This window comes from Triturus cristatus, chromosome 7 (genome assembly GCF_964204655.1).
Source record: "Triturus cristatus chromosome 7, aTriCri1.1, whole genome shotgun sequence".
Classification (NCBI taxonomy): Eukaryota; Metazoa; Chordata; class Amphibia; order Caudata; family Salamandridae; genus Triturus; species Triturus cristatus.
The window spans coordinates 790,743,309-790,756,612 of NC_140590.1; positions in this window are offsets into that span (position 1 = coordinate 790,743,309).

The window sequence follows — 13,304 nt, forward strand, 5'->3', positions numbered from 1 at the left end:
GGTGGGAGGGGGGGGGGAGATAAAACACAACAGGGTTCAAAGTCCATCTCTGCCACTTGGGAAGGGCTTAGTCCAAGTAGGTTGAAGTTGTCAATACAGGTAAAACACGCATTTGCAATGCAATAGGTCTCGCATTTGCGAGAGCTTGAGCTGTTGCCATTGTAAATGACAATGCCTTTTATTTATGTGTTTTAAAAACCTGCAAGCGGTGCGTAAATACGCAGTTTGTACTTCTAGTTCTTGCTCACCAGAAGCAAGGCTGGCAGTAACTGCACCTGTTACTGTCAGCCGCTTCTGGTGAGCAAGGACTAGAAGTGCAAACTGCGTGCTTACGCACCGCTTGCAGGTTTTTAAAACAAGAGTAATTCCAACTAGGAGTCTCTTTTTGTACAATGCTAAGACTATCTGCCAACGAAAGATCAAAACATTACCCACAATTAATCCCACATAACACCAATATAAAGTACCACATTCAATAATATGCATAACACCATTCAAGCTTAGTGCCAATTACTGTATGTCAAAGGGGCTATCCAGTGCAACTTTCAGAAGCAGCATTATATCAGATGAGCGTCACGATATATGCTAAGCACAGATTTTCAGCTTATTTATTTAAACCACGCCCTTAATTGCATCGACCACGTCCCTTGTAGAGACCCCCCCAAGTTTTTTTCATTATACTTAAAGCCCTGGTTAGAATACTTGTAAAGTATGTGATAGCATATGTTTCAGTCCTGCAAAAGCACATGCTGTTTGAGTAGTTTAAAGACCATCAACAAGTGCAATTGGGTGTGGTGACACCAGGGCTTTTCCAATGGGCCTGAAATCCACTTGCTGTGGCTGCAACAAATGAGTAAAAAAAGACAACACTCCTCTATCCATACTGAGGGAAAAAAGTTACGAAAAAACAATTGGATGAAACGTCTTGAAATATTTTGAAATAACCTCTGACACTGCATAGAATAGAGCGATCCAGGCAAGTCACACAAACGGAATACTTAGTTTAGTACAGAGGATTGAATATACAAATGCTACGACTGACAGGCTGAACTGGCATATCCCACCAAGAGACGGAGACCGGTTCTATTTACCCATGCCTTACAGTGCTTGAACTTAAAGCGCAGAAACACATGGAATCGCCCACCGCACTGCACTGAATAGGCAATACTAGGCCACTCACCTGCTGAGTTGGTGGTGGCAGACAGGGGGGGGGACTACCTCGGTCGGCGGCCCGCGGCCGTTAGCCTTAAAAACCAGACTCAGCTCCGCTCCTCCTTGCAGTTGGAAGGAATACAATTAAATTATAGTGGCGCTGTGGCAGTGTGGCGACCTGAGACCTCCTCACCTCCGCTCCTCGTCCCTCGTTGTGATGCCAAGTCACACGCACTTGGGGCCCAATGCTGCGGGATTCGGATTCCTCCGACAACGCCGCCCAACTGCACCCCTCTAGTGATGACGTGACGTCACTGCCGAGGCGCGCAGATGCGGCGGAGGAGGAGACAGTGCGCGCTGCGCACAGGCACCTCCTGCTGAAGGTTAGGTTGCGCGCGTTGTTGCGTTTCCGTTTCCGTTTCTGAACTGCTGGTTGGTTTCAATAAAATTTTGCACGGACGGTTGCAGTGCACCACACCACACCAACCGTACCGGCCCTTTGGTGTCACCCCCCGTGAGGGTGTCACCCGGTGCGGTCCGCACCCCCCGCACCCCCCTAGTGACGCCACTGCCATTACTTATCCCCATTTACCCCAGCATGAATCGCATTGGTCCCTTGTCATTATCCAAATTTCATCACAAAATATAAAACACCATTTCCATAAGAGGACTAGCATTTTCATAGTATGCAAAAAAACATTGCTATGCTAGATTCCTTGTACTCGACGATTTGTAAAGCTGCACTGAGATGGCACTGTCCATATTTCTCTAGTATGTAAAGCGCACATTGCCATGCCAGTTCACAGGCTGTCACCTCCTCCTTTCTTTCACTTAGCCACCATTGACACTTAGTGGCACAGCTCTGAGAGCTTGGAGTTCACACCAGTCAAAGCAGTTTGTATGTGCACCGCTAGCTACATACTGTGTGTTGCCCGGTTACTCACCGGTCATCTTCATTACTCCGAGTCCTGGTCTTCCCATTCCATTCCTGGGCCCGTCCCTCCCTCCCTGGTTTCTGGTTCCGTTGATTGTTTTTTGGTTTTTATTTTTCTTTAGAGTGTCTTTGGTATTCTCAGGCTGTCAAGGAGACATACCTCCTCCTTTATGCCTGCTGGGTAGGCAGCACCACATTATGGGAAGTATTTTGACCTTAACTAGGTAATACTTTCTGTGGAGGTGACGAGCTGCTCATAGATAAGGGATGGGACGGGAAAATGGACGAGGAAGTAATGAGCTTCTAACATAGCCTTGTGCAGTTTGGGGATGAGCTGCAGATGGGCAACAGCCGGCATGGCAGGTCCATCTGTCACCACAGCCTATGATGTGGCAGTCCACTGGTAGCACCTGTGCTTCATGGAAAATGGATAACGGAGTAAAGCTGTGTTACAGTGCATGGAAGGCGTGTCCTGCAGAAGAAGTTGTACTATTTCACAAATAGCTTTCTATTCGTGATCACAAGTGATCTGGAATAACAGGCTACTAATGGTGCTTTTGTTTCTGCAGCATACTTACGCATGTGATGTGGTAACACCGCCCGTTGCCAGTGTAGTATGCATTACAGATCAGTGCTAGAAAGTAGGGGGATCCCACCAGATCCCAGCTCCAGCAACAATTTCTGGGATGAGTCTGGGATCGGGTCGACCCAGGGAATCTGTTGAATTTGCCCTAGTGTAATTTCCCAACACCGTGACAAAATTCAGCGGCGCCTGCATGTTGTCTGCATTCCATGCGGAGCAGCAACCTGCAGGCAGCAATGGGGACTTTCTTATGTTCACTTCCAGCCGGGCCCAAAACAAAGGCCTGATTTAAAAGGCCACTGTGCCTTCTCTGGTTCAAATATCACCCTGGCTTGGAGCTATATTGTGGCTATTACCTAGATGCCAATGTAATGGAAGGAAACAAAGGTAAACAGATTGTTATCACTTCACAAGAACTACAGAGAAAAGATGACTTGGGGCAGGATTTTTACTTTGTTCAATTCCTTATGTAGGTATGTGCATGCACTGTAGGAATGCAAGAGTTATCTGCGTATGTATGAGTAATTATACAATTAATGATTAAAATGGTACCTACCACGTTTTTTATTTAACTATTTTACTGCGCTACTCATCCCAGTGTAGGGTGTCAGATAGTCTTACAGCACACACCCAGGAAGAATAAACACAAAGGCAGATATAAAACATAACGCAGTGATTGTGATTGTCTGCACAAGAGTTTATTACTTCCCAAAGAAACCTTCTTTGCAGTCCTAGAATAACACCAGATTGAAATAAATAAAACAATAAGGATCTAAATCCATGACTTACATTTTGTATTAGTTCCTTGGTGCTGGTAAAAAATTAATTGCGCTATATCAGAAGGAAAGCAGTAGCTCACTTACCTATCTAAATAAAATGCAAATATGTAATTTGCATGTTACATGATAACTTTCCAGCAGGTACATTAACCCTCTATGCCACTTTATGAGTCAAAACTGTGACTGGACTAAACACAGAGGGCCAGATTTGTCGCGGCTGAGTGTTGCCCCTGCGTCATGCAAGGTAACACAAGGGCAACGCAAGGCATTTAAGAGAGATTTACTATGCCATGAAAAGCCACTTTGCATGTTTCTGTGTAGCACAGTAAGTCTGGAGAAATGCAAGGTGGCTTAAGTCGTTCCCTGTGTGACTCTTCCCTGGGAAGGCATCCCAGGGGTGAGCGTGCCCTCTCCACTTGACGCAGCACAGCTACCTCTCTTGCTGTGTTGTGTTGCGCCAAATATTAGTAACTCTGCCACAGAATTCTTCCAGAACTGCGTTAACCACTAGAGCTACCTTACCACTATTATAGACCCCCCCAAAAATTGCTGGCCACACAGAGATCTTTGCAGCAGGTGTCTTAACTCTGTAACATATTTTACAATGCAGGATCTTTTAGGCAAATTAAGTAAGCTTTACTGTCACATATGTCCATGTTACCAATTTCGTTGGAGCTGGTTTTTAAAAATAAATAAATGCCTAATTTGAAAGACTGCTTTTCAAGCTCTGCCCCTCATAACTCCACCCCTTTTCATCTGCCACACCTTGACCCCCAAATTGTGGGTTGCTGGGCTAAATTTTTCCAACTCGAGCACTGTTCCAGTCTGCCTCCCTTTGCTCTCCTGCCCATGCTGCATAGGTCTACAGTCAATGGAAGTAGCTTGAAAAGGATGCCAGTGTAATTAAATGTGTGGTTGCAGTAGGGTTGTATGTGCTTAGCACAATTTCTTCCCCGGTCGAGCAGCTCACACTCGTCCCCACCTTGCAAGCTGCCAAGAAGTTAGCCGGCTGCTTCCTGTGATGAAAGGGGTCCCCCACAATTCCCGGGCATCCCACCAGGACCATTGCCAGTAGATGTTTGTGGGTTGCCCTTTCAGAGTCTGTTGGAAGAGTCTGTTCGCCACATTGGTCTTTGAGGGGCTCTACTGACAATGGTCCATCATCGATGTAGCAGCCCATGTGATGTCACTTCCGTTGATGTCACTGCATAGTACAAAGGGTTTGAGATGTCCCCCCTTTCAATTTGGTGAAATTGTAATATAGGCGAAATTAAAGAGGATGAGAGTTTAGTTTGTTTTACTGGACATGTCACTGGCGTGTATGGTTGCAGGAATATCAAACCACCCCTTTAGTAAAAATGGCAGCCATTACCATAAGTGTTGGCTATTTCAAACAGAGAAAAAATGCCCTACAGGGGAATTTCACAATTTTCCACAAGCCTGCACCTCTGAAAGGCTGAAGTGCAGAAACAGTGGCAGTTACATATAAGGCTCAACCGGAAATCTTACTGGCCCGGCCCCATCCCTACTAGCCTTCCAGGGGCATTGGCTTTTGGTGAATTGGGTAGATTTCTCTATAAGGAAGTTTGCTTTGATTATATGAGGTTGCTTGGTTCCGGTATGAAGTGCACAGTGTACGTCATTCATGTATTAATCTAACAAGAGAGGTGCGAGGAAGGTGTTCATGCTCTGGCGGGAAAGCCTGCGCCAAGGGCTATCTGGCCAGCTCCCAAGCAGGCCGCAGCGCCCGCTGCAGCCCACGCCAGGCATTCATGCAGAGTGTCTCTAATGGGCCCCATCCATCCGACGAGCGGCCTTTCGGTAATGAATTTCAACGCTTGATCTCTCGGCAAAGGTTAGCCCCACATTAAGATCTACTCTGGATAGAGGAGCGCGTTACTGTAAGACGTATAACTCCCGCCTCCGTCTCTGGCACCTACGACCTCCAATAACTACAGGCTTTATTATTGTTTACGTCCGCAAATTGCACGATTGATCTCGCCTCCTGGGTCCGGTCGTGCCCTTGTCCTCGACTGCTGCGGTCATGCACGAGCAGGGCTGAAAGTTCCTCTCCCGGGTAATGCACAGGCCCTTGGCTCGCGCACAGACCCTTGGATCGCGCACAGGCCTTTGGGGCGCGCTCACAGTCGGCGTTGGTAGGCCGGCCACGTCCACCCTGGTGCAGTCAGTGCATTGACAATCACAGGGCTAGCCAACTATAAACCATGGATAACCGCGGATTGACAAAGGACATGGCGAGACCCTGGAACTTTGCCTTAAGAAGCTATTTGACTCTCTTTATGCCGGTCTAAAGGGTCCATTTGGGTGTTCGGTCCAACTACAGACAAGAGCCATCTCTTTATCTTCTATTTTTTTAAGGTACTTACGCGGAGTAATACAGACTTCACTTAGGGCACAGCAGAGCACTTTACAGAGAACATTTTGAAAACAAGCAGAGCTTTACATAAATCACTCGCTGCTAGCCAAAAGGCGAAAATGTATCTACTTGCCACTAGGTAAAAGGCAGATATGGACCTACTTGCTGCTAGCTAAAAAATGTAGTGGACATCAACCATTTCACATTCGTAGATCTGTTGATTAATGTGGTTTGCGTGACCCCGAGTGAAAACATGTATGAACTGGAGGCAAAGCCTCTTGTGCTGCTGCCGCCTCAGGGTCAAAACCGGTGCCTGCTCTTATCACAAGGAAACCAAACTCTTCATGGTTCAGAAAGGGCCTTAAATCTTGGCTCTTCGCCCACAAATACATCATTTACAGTCTTGCACTTGCAACCTTAGCAAACAGGTTTGCCTACCTCACCTAGATGTAGGTGAATAGTCAACTGTATGAAACAGCAGGGTCTGTTCCAGATTATAGAGAGCACACGTGACTTCAGGAGGAAGGGATATTTACTTGTACACACATTTCAAATTTCAAACACAGGAGGTAAAGCAGTTTGCCCAGAAAGGCAGAACATTTTGGTCAAGGGAAGCAGGCAGGATTAGAATTCAGGTTCCTCTAAGATCAGCAACCTAGCCGCAGAACCCCACAGTTCTCTCTCCTCAGACTCACTTATATAGGAAACATTGCACCTGGGAACATTCAAAAGGTTGCTGGTGAGTGGGAAAGTTAATTGGGTATAGACAGATACAGGTGGTTAAGTGAAGGAAGTGGACTCCTGAAGAGCTAAGATCTACTGAATCCAGAGCATCTGCACCATTTAGTACTTTCTGTCCAGAAACTAAGAGCTTAAACAGCAGGCATGATTCACCGCTGGTGCACCACTAATACGGCTGATGCCGGGAAGGAGGTTTCCTACAGGTACTATACCAGGTTTAAGGTCCTGGGTTCCTCATGACCCTAAGTCAAGGTAATGGACTTGTCATAGTGAAAATTTTGTCCGTCTGAAAGACAAGTTTTTGTATGTCTTTTGGTGGATTGCAGGGTGCTGCTGAGTATGAGGTCTTCTACACTAGCGGGCTAGTATCCTGTCATTTTACGCACTTATGTTTCAGAGAAAACATTTTTCAATGAAAAAGCTTATTGCAAAAGGGTATTTTGCTGAAAAAGGGGAAATACATTTCCTTGAAATTAGGAAAATAATATGACGTTTATGGTCAGGGTAAGGGCTAGGGACCGTATTACGGCAGTGGTCAACGTTAGAGTTTGGAAGAGGATCAGGGGCAGTTTAGAGTTCTGGTAGGTGTGCACATCAGCGTTAAGCTTAGGGTCAGGATTGAACCTGTGTGGGGACTAAGAGAACAATTGGGGTTTAGGTTAAGATTATGGCCAGTGTTAGGGACAAGATTTGGCAACTTTTAGGCATCCTGACTCCCCCCTGATTTTGCCTATGTCAATGTGCGTAAGGATACCCTCTACATCGTGGAGAACCATAAGCATGGGAACAGGAAATAAGAATACACAATCTGTTTTCCTTTTCATGGAAAGCTTGCTGATGGATTTTCCTATCGACTCTATCACCCTGTGACAAAGTGATTAACTAGACAGAAAATGTGCTTTACAATCTCCAATGCCACCAATCCTCTTCCACTACAGACGGAGCAAGGAAGAGGGCAGACTAGTAATGCCACAGTGCTTTACAAACAGTGGCAATTTAGAATTGTGAAGACAATGTTACTCCTCATATAGGAGTAATGTAAATACTGGCATTAAAATAGTGCTTTAGTGAAAGGATGCAATGCAGATCGCGCTTACCTCCACAAGCTGCTTCCGGGTGATGCACGACTCTGATGCTCCTGAACTTGCACATCTTTATTATCAAAAGAGGGTGGAAGGGTACCCAAAGTTTGAGCACGGCCTGGATTGACGTCTCACTTCTCAGAATGACGTGACCCATCAACCATCTGAGCAAAGCCAAGACGGACTACATGGCCAAGGAAGCCACAGAACCCTCACAATAATTGCCAGTGATGGCAGCCATTTTGGACACATAGAGTATTAATTCCTCCTGGTCCAGAGCATCTATGAGGCTATCGCTATACATGCTTACTGAGCAGGAACGTGCTGTTGAAAACCTTGATGCATGTCATTCCATGAAGTCAATGGCATGCATCTTTGAAACCAGAGAAGTAGCGTGCATCACACTAGCAAAGTATGTAGTCTTGCGGTATGTTTTCACAAGGAGCACTTTATTACTATGCAAACGCTACTGCACTTTTTGGTTTTCAGGGGTTATCTCTTGGAATAAGGAACTCTATTACCCTTGTTCACTTTCCACAAGGAGTTGCCCAAGAGGTTAAGAACCAATCATTATTGCAAATCTTCAGTGGAATTATGAAGGCACAAAGTATGGTGTGCAGATATGATAACTGCAAATATGTGATACCAAGTAATCCGATGAAATGCACAATTTTATGAACGTTTTTCATGTTACAATTATCAACTTTTTACATTGAATGTAAACAGAATTACAAAAAAGTAGCAAACAAAATATAATAACCCTGAGTGTGATTCGCAGTTGATTAAAGCTACTTTAATAGCATTTCATCTCAAAAGAAATATCAAGTTTCATTTCATAAAAGAGAGAGGGAAATGCAGAGAGTTTCTGCAGGTACATCATATAATATATCAAAATTTAAACATCAAGGTCAATACAGTAAATATTCTAAAGATCTTCTTTCAGATTTAGAAAACAATACGCCGGCAGTGCAGATTAAGCCCAGCTGTGGCCATGCCCGGCCAGTACAGGTAAGAGCGGTGGGACGGGGTGGGGGGGTCGACAGACGATGGGATAGGGAAAATAAAATAAATAAAACCACTTGCCTTGCGCTCTTGAGGTAAGTGGTTTTATTTATTTATTTATATTATTTTCCCCATCCTGTCTTCTGTCGACTTCCCCCTCCCGCCACCCCCACCGTGCCCATGCCCCACTGCTCTTATCCGTACCGGCCGCGCCTGGCTGTGGCACCAGGCAGTGTGATAACATCCAGTTCTCTGTTTCTCTTGTCCTATTCACTGTTCCCCAGGTCTACTGCAAACTGTAATGTGGGTTTGGTTGCGAGTTTGGCAAACTGTGGAAGCTACCATTGGTCATGTTGGATCCAGATTGCATGCAAAGTTAGTGCACCTAGACATTTGGCGGCGTGGGTTTGAAACTGGCATGGTGATGGTGCTTTATGTACATGAAGGAAGGCTTGGAAACTGGCATGACGAGGTGTTTTGGACATGGTCTTAATGGAAACGGGAGTATGGCCATGGTGGCAATCAGGAAGGCTGCATAGTCATGAACTCTGACCAGTGCCAAAGCAATTATTCCTTCTTGTAGAGATGAACTCAACATCTCTGTGGGGGCCCAAGAAAGATGATTACTCCAGCTGAGAAGGGGCATCTGCTGGAATGGGGTTCTGGGTTGCGGTATCGACCCTGCTGGGTGAGCAACAGTGGTGGAGCTTGTGACTGCCTCCACATCCGTAGAATGTGAGTTCGGGCGAGGTTTCACAGGCAGTTCCTGGAGCCGGTATTTTGCAGAATTCCCTGTTTACCTGGGTCTGCTGGTGAGTGCAGTGGATGCATGGCCGGACGAGCTGAGTGATAACCAACAGAGTGGTAATTTGGCCACATCAAGGAACACTGAAACCACTAGCTGGCTATTGCCCCACTCACTGAGGGGCAGACTGACAAATTACCTTACATCTCCGCACAGTGGCCCTGGGCACATGGGCTGACGCCGCTCATCCTTAGTGCCTACTCTTCGGAACTCTCTGCAATGAAGAGACATTCCCAGGTTTCCTTTACTACAGCTTTATTTCTAACAGCCCCTCCAGCATGGAGAGAGAAACATTCAGTTCCCCTCAACACTTCACAGTAACTACCTTCCCCCACATTCTCCCAAAAGAGAATTTCAAATCACCTAGGCAACTGACCCATGACATCTTCACACACCTCCCCCTTTAATACCATCAGAAACAAATATGCAAAATACACAACATATATTACAAGAAATGTTTTTAGATACATTTACATGTCTTTGCATAATATGCACCCACTAATAAGTCAAGACAAAAAATGTCTCCAACATATGCACTTTGGACATGGAAACCTATGTTTATAAACCTTATATATGCTCCTCATCAGTGACGGCCCGTGTAGGGCGTTTTACCGGGGCGGTGACGTGGCGCAGAGGAGGGGCAGGGTGGGGGGTTGCAAAATGCGGCAAACGGCCGATTTCAGGTAAGTTACGAAAAAAATTAATAAAACGAATTTCGTTGCACGCGCTGCATCGCCAAATGCGATGCAGCGCGCGCAACGAAATTCGTTTTAATAAGTTTTTTTCGTAAGTTACCTGAAATCCGCCGTTTGCCGCATTTTGCAACACTTACTTTCACCTTGGCAAACCCATTCATTCTTACGCACTACTACCCAATCTCTTACTTGGATCCATAACTTCCTATTCCATTTTCTTTTGCCCTTTTTCCACTTTCTTACTCATCTCACCCTGATCAACCCAAAATTCCTATTTATTGCTCAGTCCCACAGGACTTTGTTTTTTTCCTGACTCTCCTCCCTTTAAGGACACAAATGGAGACACACCCATTGCAGAACATGGAGTAATTCTGTGACTCCATATCATACTTCTCAACACCTGTCTCCACGACAACCCATTCACAAGAGATAGCTGAATATTCTCCATAACAAGACAATTGATTCTTTCTACTAAGCCATTTGCCTGTGGTCTGAAAAGAGCCACTCTTTCATATGCAATCACCATTCTTCTCAAGTAATTTATTTGTCTTCTCCTTGGAGACAAATTGTACTCCATTGTCAGACACAATAGATCCAGGAAAACTTTCTTCAAGAATCTTATCACATTGTCAGTATTAATCTCACCCATTGTCTCCACTATATACCATTTAGAATGATAATCTGCTAGCACAAGAATAAATTTGTCTCTAAAACCCAACTTCTCCCCAGGTCCAATGAAGTGTATTGCTAACCTTTCCCAAGGTCTCAATGGAAACTCGGTACATACCAAAGTAGGTTGCCTCACAACTTTCAACTTGTAACTGTTGGCACATATGTGACAATCCTTCACTAATACTTCTATATCGCTATCTGTGCAAGCACCAAAATGTCTATCTGACCCTCCGCTTAGACATACTTCGTCCACGATGCCCTTTATGAGCAATATCCATAATTTATTTGCGAACTCCACTTGGTGGAACTAAATGTTGTCTCTTTTTAACTTTCCCTTTACTCACGCTTAGCTCATGTTTAACTTTAAAGATTTCTCTCCTTTCCTTATCCACACCATCTTCATGACTCCAACCTTGAATAATCTTCAGCTCTAACCTTTTCAATACAGAATCCATTTCCATTGCACTATTCCATTCCTCACTGCATATAGCCATTTCACCTCCATCCCCATCCTCCACAATGTCATTACATATTTCTTCATAACCCTCCTCTGTTGGCATCCTTGACAAGCAATCAGCGATTATTTTTTTCTGCTCTTTGTATATTCCACCTCAAACTTACACTCCATAACAGACAACAACCACCTTGTTATGCACAGAGTCACACTTCCTTCTAACCCTCTTCCCATTTGAACACATAAGTCAATGGTTAGTGATCCTTACGCACTTTAAAAATATATATTTCTTATTTTTTGTAATTTTTTTTATAGTAAACTTTATTGCATTTATAGTTATCAATTCCAATACAAACTTACCGCAGTGGTAGCAGAGCAACACATTAGTCAGGTGAGGTATAATCAAGTTATCAATGCTGATGCTCACAAAACACAGATAGAATAGATAGACCATTGTATGAGGACTAGCATTATCTCTTACGCAATCGGGCACTCATGAGGGAAGGAGATTGATCCATTTACCCCATACCCTGCCAAACATCTCAGGACAACCTCTGGCTGCAAAAAGGGGCTCCTCCTGGGCTCCGCCCCAATCCACCCCCCACCTCCATCGCCGCACAGTGGGTGGTCTGGCTTGGGACCACAATGCGGCAATGTCCTGCTTCGCCACCGCCACCGCCGTTCCCAGTAGGCGTTTATCTGCCCGGGATCCGTCCAGGACATCCAACACCCCTAGCAGCAGGCGCCCAACCCAGGGCGCCCATGAGCTCCTCTTCCACTCCCCTCCAGAACGGCTCAATAACGGGGCATTGCCAGACCACATGAAAGAAGTCCACAGAGGTATGGAAGCAACGCGCGCAAGCTGGGGAGGGCCGCATATTAGCTCTATATAACCGCTCCGGAGTGAGGTAGGCCGTATGTAGGAAATAGAGTTGGGTAAGGCGAAGTTTGGAGGAAGTTGTCAGGGTCTTGGGGGCAATAAGGGCATCCCTCCAGTCCACCTTCTCCAGGGGGCCCAGAGACGCTGGACCGTTGTTAACCAGGGATCTGTAAATCCTCGACACCCCCCCTCTGCCAAGGTTCCCAATCAACACCTGGGCCTCCAAGGGACTGAATTCTGGAAGGGTAGTAGGGTTAGGGATGTGCGCCTGGAGAGCGTGTCGAAGTTGGAGGTATTTGTAAAATTGTGAGGGAAGGAGAGAGTGACGCTGTTGCAGTTCTGCAAAAGTTCTAATGTGATCCCCCACCCAGATGTCCCCCAGCAGCGAGATCCCTACGAGGTCCCAGCGCCGGAAGTGTCGAAGGGAGGAGACCTCCCTCAACCATGCTCCTTGCCACAAGGGCGTCTGCCTGGTGAGTTTCCGGTCCCACCGGACGTAGCGCAAAGCCATGCACCAGGCCAGGATCACCGACTTCGTGATGGAAGGAAGGTCCCGCGGCACTGGACACCCATATAGGTAATCCTGGATTCGTGAAAAGTCCAGGGTTCTGAGTTCCACTTGGTACGTCGGATCCGACCAGCCACCTGTGAACCAGTCGTGGATCACGATAAGTCGTGTGGCTAGGTAGTAAAGGTGCAGGTTAGTAACCCCAATGCCCCCGTCATAGGGAGGGATGCGACAGTGGGTTAGGGACATTCGCAATCTCCCGTTACCCCATAGAAAGCGAACGAGGACACCGTCCATCTCCCGAAACCAGCTGCTCGGGAGGTGGGTGATTGTGTTCTGTAGAATGTACAGAAAACGGGGAAGGACCATCATTTTAAAAAGGGCACTACGGCCTAAGGTGTTAAGAGGGAGTTCATAAATTATTTTTATTGATCTTTTCAACAAAAACACAACAGTTGCACAGCGTTAATCAGTACATACTGGTGAATAGTACAGCAGAGTCCCATGAATAAAGTAGAACTTCTTCGTTTTTGATATAACAAAGTGTTAGGAGTCAAGGAGTCTGATAGCACACTCATTCCAGTTCGTCCTCTGTCATATTTTCAATCATTCCTGACTCATCGTGATCACTTGCATTTGA